At 36.4% G+C, this 14,300-nt stretch overlaps 1 long non-coding RNA gene across 1 annotated transcript; it reads left to right on the forward strand.

Annotated features, from left to right (window-relative positions):
• Positions 1 to 1,693: 1,693 nt before the first annotated feature.
• LOC136714434 (uncharacterized) lies at positions 1,694 to 14,077 on the forward strand. Its single transcript, XR_010805027.1, has 3 exons — positions 1,694 to 1,737; positions 9,049 to 9,102; positions 11,698 to 14,077. It is a non-coding gene; the product is annotated as an uncharacterized LOC136714434 (long non-coding RNA).
• The last annotated feature ends 223 nt before the right edge of the window (positions 14,078 to 14,300 follow it).

Raw genomic sequence — 14,300 nt, forward strand, 5'->3', positions numbered from 1 at the left:
TCTACAGTAAATTGGATGTTCCCAACTCTCCACTGATTGATGGTTCATCCATGTCACTCTGCTAATGTCATCAGGGATGAAAGAAAAAAATAAATACTCCCTATTGATAATGTATTCAGATTAGAGTTGACATCAGGCAAGGGGGATAGGTGCTGGAGTGTGACTGGGAGCTGGTCAAGCAGATGCCTCCTCAACTCCACCAGAAAGCCCAGCACAGATACGTTGAAGAGAAATGTCCTGTTTGCTTAACACATTGAAGGAGGGAAAGGAAATCAAACACCCTGCCTGTACACTGCCAATGCAGTCCTTGCGTGATCTGTTAAAGACCTTGGACTGCATTGTGAGTTTAAGAGAATGGCTTTTACATTCCATAATAAAAAAGTCACCATATTTTTGCCACCTAATATGTTCTCATATAAAAGCATTGAGAATCCAAGGGCAGTTCATTTTTACAGTACATGCTGCCTTTATTCATAAACTCAAATATTTTTCTTTATGAATTTTCCTTTCATTATTCTTTATGTTCCGTCGATTATCCCCCATAAAGCCAACGGTGTGTCCCTTAATTCGGCTTTCATGCCATGCGCATTGTTTGGTGAGAACAAATGCTGAGCATCAGCACTTCACACTAAAATATTTATGCTCCATGCAAGCATAGAAATGTCAAGTGTAGTCATTGTTGGTGCGGACCTGAACATCGCGCTTTATGGATTGTTGATCAGTTGTGCTTTGAGCAACCACTAGTTCTCGCATTAATTAAGTAATTTAGTAATTTAGTTTCCAAAAAAAATTAACAAAGAAACATTCAAAACAAAAATGATACTATTACCATAAAATCGTATGTTTTTTTCTCATGCTTCTGACAGTTTATATATAGGTGTGTTTTCTGTGTAACTTATTTTTTGGAACATTATTATTAAATACATTATAAAATGTTGATTTTCATTATTATATTATTTTTCATTGCTTGAAAAATATAATGTATTTTATTCAAAATAAAACGTAAAGATCCAGTCCTTCTAGTGGCTGTCACTTTCTGTAAAATTAGCAAACAAAAAAATTGGAAATTATTTTATGCAACGTGCTATAAATCGATCTTTCTCGTATCTAACGTGGAGTATTTCTTTAATCTGTTTCAGTTTAAACATGCAGACTGCGACTGTGACATGTCCAGGCTTTATATTTCAGGTTTCCATTAACCATTCCTAGCAGCCTTAGTTTCAGAGCTGTGAGAATATTTGCATTCTCTTTAGACTGACTATCTTTTCCGTCACCACGGTATATAACTTTCAATAGGGTTTTTCAAATTGATTACAGGAAACATAATCTGACGATAACTGCTCTATTATTTGTTATGAAAGTGCTGCAACCACCAGTCTTGCCAAGGTCCCTATTTTAAATGAAGAAGATTGTTATTACCGAGTGAGTGAATGGTCATAATAACTTCTAAAATGCCTGTGCAAATACACTCTTTCTCCAATTGAAGAAAGAATTAAAACTGGCCTTGACTGAATGGTGGATTCTTATCTTGTTGTTTGTTCCTAAAGAAGCTTTTAATTTTACAACATTTTTCTGTGTGTGTGTGTGTGTGTGTGTGTGTGAGAGAGAGAGAGTATATATATATGAAATAATAGGATACTTATAGTGCTGAAATGATGAGAGATAACAGCTTTTTCCCTCCATTTTGTTTTGCAGGGTCTCTTCATCTTTCTGATATATGGGGTGTACAACACAGAGGTAAGTCTGCACAGTGTCTCAAGGCTGACAGAGTGAATGAGAGAAATGACAAGTTTCTGATCGCACTAACGAAAGGGACGAAGTGGCTTTCCACGCGAGCGTCCTACTGCCCTTCATGCTTGGACTAACTTATATGCATCCAGACTCACCATTAAACACTGACACCCTGAGTAAAGAGGCAGTCATTTCTCAACAACATTGGCTAATATTTCACTGCCTCTTTAAGTTTTTAAACTCATGGCCCTCCATTTAACATTTTGACATTAGGCTTTACGGGGATGGTAGCTTCTGCCAGTAGACTGTAGCCCAAATATGCATGAAGAAACAGATTTCTTTAGCATTAAAAGTATTATTATTAATGCTTTTAATCTTGGTATATACACACATATGCACAGGAATTTCATGTTTGGAAGCACACTATAAGGAGACTTAGAATATCATAGAAATACGACGGTGATTGTATGCAACGCCCGATTAAAAGGCATTTTCATGAATGCAGTTTCTCCCTCAGATAACTAAACAGTGTTTTTGAACTACCGGATTAGACTGGAACTAAATACATTTTGTGTCTTCCGAATATAATTTTGTAGGTTGCAATATTTTTGTGCAAAGCATGGAAAAACTAAATAATGGTATTTTGTTTTTTGATGTTAAAAAATAATAAAAAAAAGTACCGAGTTCAATAGACCAAATTCAGTAATACTTCATGCACACACATGCATAGGCAATTCTGGACACTGTGGCTGTCGGAACTCATGTAATTTAATGTAATAAAATCATGTTTTTTTCTCTTTAGCATTGAACAAATTATAGCCTACTTGCATCACAGACGAGCATATAAACCGTACCTGTACATTTCAGTTCTGTTTTAAACTCTTATGTAAACGTTTAAAGGACACTACACCTTTGAATATAGCTGTAGAATTAGCGGTGAATGAGGTATACTCATCTGCAATCATGTACCGCTCCGCTGACTGTGTATGCAAGGTCAGTGCTGCTTGGCCACAGGAAATTAAACCTTTACCCCTTCCTAGTGCGCAGTCTGGAAACATACAGCCTCGCAGGACTCTAAGGTAGCCATTGTCTCTTTGAGCCCATGTTGCATGGGCTGTTTTTTATTCTTTACAAAGAAGTGCAAAGGGCTGTCCCTGAGTCATTGCACTGCATTGACATCGCCGAGGTTTCGAGCTGACATTCCACATTGTAAAATAAATCATCGCTGCATTCTTGCTTAAGTGGCTTTTTTAGTGTACAGGAATCCATTTTCTAACTCCAAGTTCTCCTTGACCCAGGGTCTGCACAATTTGTGAGCAACCCCTGTTGGCTTTATGCTTTAGAAAAGGGTTTTGTAAATATGAAATGTAATAATTTATGCCATTCCTCTATTTATTTATGTATTTGTTTTATTTTATATACAGTTTAAGGTGTGACAAAAAACATTGACAGCTTCAGTTTCACCTTTTGACATGAAGGAAATTCTTGTTTAAATGGAAAATTGTGAAACGCCGAAAGGAATAATCAAAGTTTTAGATTGCTAGATTAAAGAGATAAATTGATAAGAAATAAGTATAAATTAGATATTATTACTGCCCAATCCCAGCGCTACCAATGACCCTTTATAACAAATGTTAAAAAAGATAATTAAGACAACTTTACCTAAACAGGTACAGATTTAATTGCACAGCAAATGTTTTGCTCTGAAATAGATTTAATCTGCATAATGACAATATCTATCTATCTCGGGTGACATAGAAATACCTTCAGAACAAAACAAGTGTAAACATCTTGGGGAGGCCTTCATCCAGCAGTGGATCAATATGATGATGATGATGATTTATATAGATAGAGAGATAGATAGATAGATTACATTTTTGTGAATATTTTTAAATACAAGCTGTATGTGGAGAACATTTATACATACAAATGTGAATAATTCAGATTTTATTTTTACAGTTTATTTAAGTTTAATGTTTCTTTAAACTGCATTGACTAAGGTAATTCTGTGCTTTCCATGAAAATGAAAGTTCACAAATATTTATAATATGAATCTGTCGAAGAGTCATCCAGTATACATACATACATATATATGATTTATTTACATTATTATATGTGATATTTAAATATTTTACATTTATATATTTATGTTGGTAGACATAAAAAAAACATTTTCCTAATTGAGGTCTGTATAAATCGTTGTGTAGCATAGTAGCACTGTGAACCTTTCCTACCACAGAGCATTAGTCTTGGACTACCCTACCTAAAATAATATTGACTATCTGTAGGATGTGTGTGGCTGTCAGTATATACTGTATTTCACAGACTTCAACCCAGGCAGGGGTTATTTCTAATGAAAATAAATGGTTCAAAAAGTCCTTTTGTTGTTTGCAAGTTATCATGGTCCATTACGTGCAGTATGAAGTGCCATTGAATATTTATAGGATCTACCAGATGTTGACATGCACATTCTCATAGTTCCACACATATCAGTATAATGCAGAAAAAGTTCTCACTTATATCACTGTCCATGTGAAAATCAAATTAGAAATTTCTATGTCAATAATCAGTAGCTAACTCTCAAATGACTAACTGTATACCTGAAGTGTCTGCAAAATTCTTAACGAGGACACACAACTGAAGTAGGAGGCTAGCGAGATGAAAGAATAAATCATTGATAAGGTTCCCTGGTAACATCCGAACAATTCCTCAAGTCGTTAGAAATATTATAACAATAATAATACTGTTTATGGGAAGGATCCAGTTAAATTGAGCACCATTGTAGGGTGGCTATTAGTCCCTGTGCATAAATCTGAACTGATATATATATACACCGATCAGCCATAACATTATGAACACCTGCCTAATATTGTGTAGGTCTCCCTTTTGCCGCTAAAACAGCCCTGACCCATCGAGGCATGGACTCCACTAGACCTCTGAAGGTGTGCTGTGGTATCTGGCACCAAGATGTTAGCAGCAGATCCTTTAAATCCTGTAAGTTGTGAGGTGGGGCCTCCATGGATCGGACTTGTTTGTCCAGCACATCCCACAGATGCTCGATTGGATTGAGATCTGGGGAATTTGGAGGCCAAGTCAACACCTTGAACTCGTGATTCATCAGACCAGGCCACCTTCTTCAATTGCTCCGTGGTCCAGTTCTGATGCTCACGTGCCCATTGTAGGCGCTTTCGGCAGTGGACAGGGGTCAGCATGGGCACCCTGACTGGTCTGCGGCTACACAGCCCCATACGCAACAAACTGCGATGCACTGTGTGTTCTGACACCTTTCCATCAGAACCAGCATGAACTTTTTCAGCAATTTGAGCTACAGTAGCTGGTTGTACAGTTTTGGAGATGCTCTGACCCAGTCGTCTAGCCATCACAATTTGGCCCTTGTCAAAGTCGCTCAGATCCTTACGTTGCCCATTTTTCCTGCTTCTAACACATCAACTTTGAGGACAAAATGTTCACTTGCTGCCTAATATATCCCACCCACTGACAGGTGCCATGATAACAAGATTATCAGTGTTACTCACTTCACCTGTCAGTGGTCATAATGTTATGGCTGATTGATGTATATATATGTACTTCTTAGCTCATATATATATGTGCCATGCTTGACAGTTGGGATGGTGTTGACTGGGCGATGTGCTCTGTTGGGCTTGTGCCAGATGTAATGCTTTGAATTTAGACCAAAAGGTTACAGTTTTGTTTCGTCTGACCAAAAACCTTCTTGACTCGTGTCTGCAGTATCATTTACATGGTTTGTCACAAACCCCAAATGAGACTGATAGTTGGGTCCTTTTCAGTCATGGCTGCTTTCTTCCTACTTGCATCAACACAGGCCAGCTTTGTGTCGGGACTGGGATATTGCTGAGGTATGAACACTGACTTCCATCTCAGATATAGGACTACGGAAATCTAGTTTCCTGTTTGCCCGGCTGGTCAGTATGGAATGGCGACCTGATCTAGGTGGTGACTTCGTTATGAAGCTCATTCCAATTCTTAATGATGGTCTTCACCAATTTGGTAACTTTCAGATTTTCTTGTAACCTTCCCCTGATCTGTGCTTCTCTGACACCTTTTCCCTGACTTGTTTAGAAAATTCCGTGGTCTTTATGGCTGGTTTGTCATTTCACTGTGTGAGTTGTGGAAGAAACTTACAGTAACAAATTAATTTACTCTGAAGTTATTACACAGAGACAGTGTTTTCTTTTAAAAATCAAACTTATTTACATTATATCAGCATGTTTTTTGGCTTCATCACTTTGGAATAGATTGTGTAGATTCTTCATATAAAGCCCTCTTTGAAACTCAAAATGTGGAAACATTGCAGGGGGGTGAATACTTTTGCAGGGCACTGTGTATATGTATACATACAAACATACATAGGTACAGATGTTAAACATATTAGGAATAAATAAATACATTATTCTTGCAACCAGAATATTATTTGCTGTTAACATTTTATTTTTATTTCCCTCATAAAGTCTCATTCTTATTTTCTACTGTATTACCTAGAGGTATTGCGAGTTATGGCTCTTTCATATGTAAATCATGTCTAAATGTCTTGACATTGGAAGCTGTCACAGTGTGTATGGTTTATAGCACAACATATTATGTTATTTTTCATCAAATACTTGATCTATACTATGATATTTTTATTTAGCAAATTCCAGTGTTAAAAAAATTATTCGGTTGACAGTAAAGTAACATGCTTCATCGTAATGTTGCATTTGTTCAGCTTCAGTGTTGACCCTATTAGCTCCGGTGATACAAATATTAATTCGTTTTTCGGGACAGACATGTTTGACTCTTTTAATAATCCTGAGACACTATCATTAACTCAAGGTGACAAAGAGCTCTTTGTCTGCTTCATTATATACGCACTCAGGGGTGGTTTCTATGCAAAATGTTGCCTTTATATCTGTACTGAGAGGATTTATGACATGCCTGAGATTAATGAAGCTGTAAGACATGCATATTTACTAATACTATAGGTGGAGTCTCAGCCTGCGATGCAGTTCGGACCTGTTATGGTGTGTTGTGAGGGATAGTGTCTAATTGAAATAAAGGCATGGGGTGGGGAATGATTCACCATATGTTCCCATTGTTTTTTAACAATTACATATTGAATAAGCTATAAACACAGGAAATAAAATAATTTACTGGAACTACTGAACTAATGGAAAATATTGCAGGTGCCTTGTTACTAGAAATCACAGGCCTTTATCAGAAATCGTGTAGATCTTTTAGATAAATGGTTTTCAGGCTTTTTCACTTGATGAGCCAACAAATTTTAATACGATTTTAACTTTTATTAATGGTACAGTGATCTTATTTCTGTCAGGTAATCTGTCCTTAATGCATATTCTTTTGGACAAAAACAAAACGCAACTCTTTTAATAGTCTCCAAATTGAAGGCTGTGCAATTAACTTTTGATAGCAAACGATTACTTCCCTAAGTAGGCAGAAACCGGAACCGAGTGTGTCTCAAAGCAGAATTGTGATTGCAGGTTCAAAAATGTTGTTTTGGAGCATTATATTTAAATACTCTAAAAGGAATATTCTAAAAGGAATTTCTTTAGCTATCAAAAGTAATTGTGGATGGGATCTTGATACAGTGACCTCGCTCTTTAGGTATAGATCCCCCATTTGTATTGACCATTCTTCTGGGTGAAGGGTTTGTCGCTTGTGAAGCTGTGTAGCCCAGGCGCAAGGAGAAGTGCCTGTGATGGTACTTCAGATCTGGGTCCAAACATATACACTACATTTAATTACGCATTATAGTTAGGTAACTAGTGCAGTAATGGCATCCAGCCCAGTATTATAATTGTTTATTTAGCCTTCTAATGAATTGTCTGTCAGAGGAAAATATTTGTATTTTCTATCTGTTCATTTGACATTTTGAGTTGAGTGTGGCTCTAAGTCTGTTGAGCCTTATAGGAATACAAATTGACCTTCATTTTACATGAAAGGAAGCTGTTGACATTGTTATTTGTTACCCAACGGTAGCTCCATAACCTTACTTTCGGATTATGTTAATATGCTTGAAACATCATGAAAGAAATTATTCCTACCACCTTTCAGTTATTTGTTTTGCAGTCAGTGCTTTAATGCATCCTTTTTTTAAAGAAATACCCATTGTTTGCTCCTGAATGTACATAAAAACCAAGTAGATAGCTTATGTGCTGTGCTGTTAAAGTGAATTATTGCTTTACATCTTATGTATTATGAAAATGTAAAATGTAGCTCTTCCAGTGGCTTGAAAAATATGTAGGTTATAAATGAACTCCAAATAAAAAGATGGGCTGCTAGGCCTATTGTTCCTCTACATCAGCTACCTTGGTTTACTGAGTACAACTCCAATCTGTTCTGCTAGGGCACAGAGTTTTTTTTTTTTTGAATAGCTTCATTTCTAGGCCACTCTGCAATGTGACAGATGATAGCTTAAAGTAGTCTCCTTAGTTTGCTAGAACTATGTGTCACTTTCAGGTCCCATTACCCTTGACAAGCTAACATTTTATTTTTCCATTCTGTAGTACTTATTGATTTAGAACAATGTATATATTTTTTCTCCTCTCCCTTTTTCTCTTTTTTTAAAAATAAAGCATTTGTTTAGACAACCACATTTACAGGGAATTAAATCTAAAAAAAAATGCAAACGTTAAGAGCAAAATGGAAACAGAACAAAACATGAGGTTATACATGAGGGAGCCAAGAAATCGTAGCACGTTTTAGGTGATACCACGTTATATCGAACCTGCTTTGGCCTTGAACATTTCCCTTACTAATAGTCAGCAGATAATTTTTGTTAGAGCTAACACAGTGTACACAGGAAATAAATCTGTTCTACAATAATTAAATTGTATCTCCTTTCTTTAATTACAACACTTATTTTATAAACTTGCTTAAAACATACAGTGTAATAACAACACCGGTACTGAACACTGCTGAATGCAGCCATGTGGGTTGGGTTTCATCAGATATCAGTCGTTTGGTCTGCGTGTAATTATTAGGAAAATGCAAAATTCACATGAAAGATCAGAAAATGCTTTTAATTATATATTCTTACAAATTGTTGTAGATTTAAATTGCCAACATTATAACTTTAAGACTTGCAGTCAAGGCTATTTCTTATGCAATGATGATTGTAGTGAAATTTTGAAAATGCTGTAAAAGTGCTCGTCTTTTGACTCTCAAAACCATTTTTGCTTTATCGCGTTACATCCGAATTCGCATTATATATCAGATTGCGTTATATCGGGATCGAGGTGTATTTCTGTATAATGGAACATTTTCTTTGTTGTTTTCTAGGTACGGACATTGATAAGGAGAATAATGCAAAGGAGAGCAGCACTGAACTTCTCAGTAAGTATTTACAAGTGCCTGGCATTTCAGGATCACTTTAATCAATCAGATCCTTCTCTGTTCATTCTTACTCACTGCTGTTGTTGGAGACTTTTGATCTTCAACTACACCATCACAGCTTTTCCTGCTGGTGTCTCATTTTCAGTTAATTTCGAGTGACAGGCTCTAAAGCACTGTATTCTCTCCTCTTCTGAATTGCCCCATGCATAGTTCAGTGAACCAACACAGCACAAACATTAGTGAAGAAAATGTATAGTCCGTTAGCTTCCTTTAACACCATTGATTAGCCAGTTCTGTCCCCCCCCCCCCCCCAACAATACACCGAATCAGCAGAAGCCGTTCAGTTGTTTATTAGGAGAGGAGGGCTACTTAAGAGGATGCAGGCAGTTCTTGGACAGATTAGGCAGTGGTGGAGAGGGCAGAAAAATCACTGCCATGTAACACGCTATACAGTAACAGAGTACTTCTTACTCAGCTCAAAGATACCAGGGAATTCAGACGATTTGTAGGTCATACACCACCTCAATTACTGATTTTCCCTAGTTTTAGTAATATTATATGGAGTAATGGCATTATTTGGGGATAGATTTCCTTTGGGCAACGAAGGCGGGTCTCTGTTTGACTTGCAGTCATTGTACTCCTGGTGTGGTGACTTTTAAAACGTAGTGCAGCACCTTAATCCCAACAATGACAACTGTACTATTTGGTTACAGGTTTCTAATCCTAGAGGATCTGTCCCTTGACATTAAACTGTCAGAGTAGTATTTATATCTGCAGCAGCTCCCTGAGATCACTTAGCCCTGCAAAGTGGTTTAAAAGTAGTTAATGGCAGCCCCCGCTGTGACTTGTCCCTTATGAATGATCACATTAACTCGACCCGGGTTGTCATGCTTTATGGGATATGGCGGTTTGTCCCAGTCTGCCGCAGCAACATCAGGTAATTTAAAATGAAATGAGACCGTTTCTAAAGGCAGATTGATTTGAGGATATCGCCCGCTCTTCCCTTTGACCCCTTGACAAGTTGACACTGTAAAGATTGTGACTTGTAAAAAAATGACTAAACCAAATCTAGCCAGGTAGCTGATATATTGTTTGTCCACATTAAAGCCGGCCCCTTAGTCGCTCTCTGTCATTTCATTTCGAGAGTCCGTCTCGAAGATTCCACGTTTGCAGATGAAGGTTCCGCGTTTGCAAATGAACTGGATATTTCAGGTAATTTTATTTTGTGAAATACATCGATTTGCAGTATCTATCTATCTGTCTATCTATCTATTTTTCTTATATATCATTTTTATTGATTGATTTTAGGTTCTATCACCATTGTGCAAGATCAGAAATCCTAAAATCCATACTTAACACAACTAAAAGCATTCAGCGCAAACCATCCTATTATATATAACATGGGAGACTATATAGAGTATACAGACATTTGCAAACACAGTGCATTCATAATACAGCACAATCAGTTATTTCAGTATCATATCATAAGACTTTTTAGTTTTACTATGAGAAACTATACTTTTTTGTATACCAGAAATGTAAAGTACATTCAATGTTTCTTTAAGGTTCTTCATCACATTGTTTGTACGTGGATCTGACCATGTTTTCTCACCTGGTTGTTACCACCTTCCCTATGACCCCACTGACCTGCCACTTGTACACACAGTACAAGATTGCTTTGTGAAATAAAGCTGTCAGTCGCCCCAACAAAATAAAAAATGATCACCTTTCAATACTTGGTGCTCAGTACTGTGACAGCACTGAAATATAGATTTAAATTGGAAGTAGATTAGTTTTGGATCCTAATTCAAGTTTTGACAAGATATAGGGAAAAAAGGATGTATACGCATATATTTCCTGGAGATCTACATTGAAGAGGTTATGCTGTAAAACGTCCAATTGGCATAACTTTGAATGTTTGCTCAGGTCTGTGATGTTATTCATTCCAGCACGACTGCCACGTGTAAAGTAAGAACCAAAGCAATTGAAGCCTTAATGTGCTCGGAAGCCATTTTAATAACTATGCAAAAATATGATATGCGGTAATTGGCTTTTGGAAAACAAGAAAGTAGTACAAGTCCAAAAAAGTGTCTGTGTTTTATAAGAAAACAATGTCAGACAGTATTACTTAGAAATGATCTGAAAGAAACTGTCTAGATTCAGTTAGTTTAAGATTGGTATTCGTCATTTCACCTTTTTCAATAAAGTATTGTATTTCCTCTTCAGGAGTTAGAAAAAGACATATATTTTTTAATACCATCAAAAGGCTGCAATTAACAGAATACTTCAGTTTAAGTGAACAGTACTTTCTAAAGACAAGGTTTTTACTCTGCAAATTGTTGGTCTTTTATAACGGCATATTTTCATGAACTGATACCATTTTATAACCCCATTTCATTTATTTAATGAGATGCCCTGAGACACCTGTTTGGTGCATCAAGAATATTTGTTTAATTAACAGTGTAGAGTAATTTTTTTTTATTATCAGTGCATCCAGGCCAGGTCAGATTACGCTCATTTTCAAGTTCATTGTCAATAAGAAGACCGACACCATGTGGAGTACCCTTGCTGATAAATTGCGTTTGCCTTGCACAGAAATGCGCCAGCTACAACCTCTCCAGCTCCGCCACAGACTCCCAGATGACCTACTCTACCTTGCCTGGTGTGTAGGGCCTCGGCCAGGAGGATGTGGGTGATGCTCAGTACCCGGACCGGCCCCACTCATGCTGTGGCCCCTTACAGCACTGACCAGAACACAGGGTGGGTCAACTCGGGCCCTACCACCTGGTGGTGACAGTAGCGGCTCTTTTTAGATTTAAAACATATTCTTTGAAGTTGACCATACTTGTGAATGAAATTCCCAAGAGAGGGAGTGGACATAAAAGGCACTTAAACATTAAACACATGTTCAAAATTACATTTTAGGAGCTGACATTCATTTGTTTGTTTAATATGAATTGAAAGTTGTGCCATTCGTCTCAGCAATCCTTTTGATTAAAACATATGGACGACAAATACCTTCAGTGCTTCAGTTTCTAGTTTCTGGATTTTTTCAAATATTTCAGTATCACACCTTGCATTGTAAGGCCTACAATGATTCTCATCGTTAATTATTTGAATTCAGAGCATAATGTGTATTAATGAGAATCGAACAGTGCTCCTTTGCTGCTTGTAAATGTGTAGTGTGTTATGATAATAAGGAAGGAGTAGCGATGCCTAGGCTGAAACTGAACAAAAGTGACAACCCTCAGTTATGTTTAACACTTGCCAGATGTAAGTGTATGACTAGTTTCTAATATACTTTGTGACCTGAAGATCATTGCTCTGAGTCAAATTATAATCTGAGGCAAAAAGCAAACACCACAGGGAGGTTTAAAAGTGCAGTGCATGTGCTGTATGATGTCACAGGCAATAATCCTGGTAAAAAGGTGGCTCTGTGGTAATATTTTCAGTACCCATTGCATTTTAATAGTCTTATTATATCAATTGTGCATTTCTGAAGTAATTTAAAGCAGACCAAATAAAATGATACTATGGTAAGACAGAGTTAACTGGTAGCTTTGAGTTATTTGTTACTGGAATAGATGTAACACCCAGAAATATGTATATCCACCTCAGTATTGATTTATTAAGCTTTATGTGCAAGCAAAGAAAATAAGTGATCTTAAACTGAGAAAAATAGAAACACATCACACAACAAAATGACAAAAAGCATACAAATACTCTTTTTCTATCAGAATTCTTCATTTCAATATTAAAACTGAATTGCGAGCTAACCCCAGCGGCGATTAATATCTAAATATCTCCAAAGACACATCAAGCATGACATATAAAAGCCTTACTGAAGCAATATGTAAAATGCAAATATTGATTGCTAGCCATCATTACCCACATTATTACCGAGATGGATAAATATTGTCAACTTGATTCTAACTTACCAAAGCGACTGTCTTCCTAAGGATGATCGACCATACAGTAACTTAAGAACATAAACCACATGCACAGATCCTTTTAATACTGATCCTGGGCACAAATAACTAATCATTCAGGGTAGACAACTTGTAATAAACAAATGCAGCAGAGCCATGATTGAATATTTGTTTTTAATATTGAGCAATTTGTAAAACCTTCAGCATTGGGTCCCTCTATAACAAGGAAAACCGCACGGCTATAAATAATCTGACAAAGAGCGAATCTCACCGCATCCACAATCAGTAGATACTGTATGCATATTGAGACAGCAATACAGCGAGGGCTCTGCACTGTAACAAATGACTCGGAGTCACAATAGACGCCACAACAATTGTTAACTGATAGTTGTGTCTCTAGTACACAAGGTCGTGTAATTTTTAAAAATCTCTTTCACTTATGTATGCCTTTGCTCTGTTTTTTTTTTCTTTAACTCTCCTCTGAACATAATTTCCAAAGCAATAAACAGTTATAAGAGTTGAATAATACAAAATAATAATCATAATAATAATAATGCTGAAGGTTTTATCTGAATTTGCTGAAGAAGGAAAACAGTGTGTCTCACAATGAAGTGGTTTTTAAAACACACTTCATCTGTTTTATACATTTTAAAATATGTTTAAAACTATATTAATATCAGTTTAAATAACATGTTCTTCTGTTCTTCATGTCGACGGCACAGGGTAATTGTTAATTTTTAATGTGTTACTATATACATGTGTGTTTGATTTAGTAAACCGTTATGAAACATTAAGAGTTTTATGTTGAAAGCGCTGTTTGAATTTCTTAAATATATTTTTTTATGAAGTTGTAAAAAACTATCAATCCTGTGCTAATACTGTTGAAAACTTTGATGGAATGTATTTTGGTGAAATTGCATTTTTATTTCCTGCCATTTTTTTGTTTTATTATTCGGAGTTGGAATTGAGTTTCTGGACCAAAAAGCCTTTTTTAGACTTCCATGTTAGGAAATAAAACTTCTTAATAAAAATGACATTCCTACTTACTCATGAAGCACTGTGTTGTGAAGTATTAGACACTTGTTCGGGTCCCCTTTCATCAACACAGATACAGTTTGACGGTAACATAACAATAGTTTTTATTTAAGGAACAGAAGGAAACTGTATTCCCAGTGACTGAGGCAACTCTCCTGGGAGCTTTTAAACCAGTGATTGCTTATTTTAAGATAAGCCCAGGGATAGGGATATTAAAAATAAACAGGAACCCAA

This window comes from Amia ocellicauda, chromosome 19 (assembly GCF_036373705.1).
Source record: "Amia ocellicauda isolate fAmiCal2 chromosome 19, fAmiCal2.hap1, whole genome shotgun sequence".
NCBI lineage: Eukaryota > Metazoa > Chordata > Actinopteri > Amiiformes > Amiidae > Amia > Amia ocellicauda.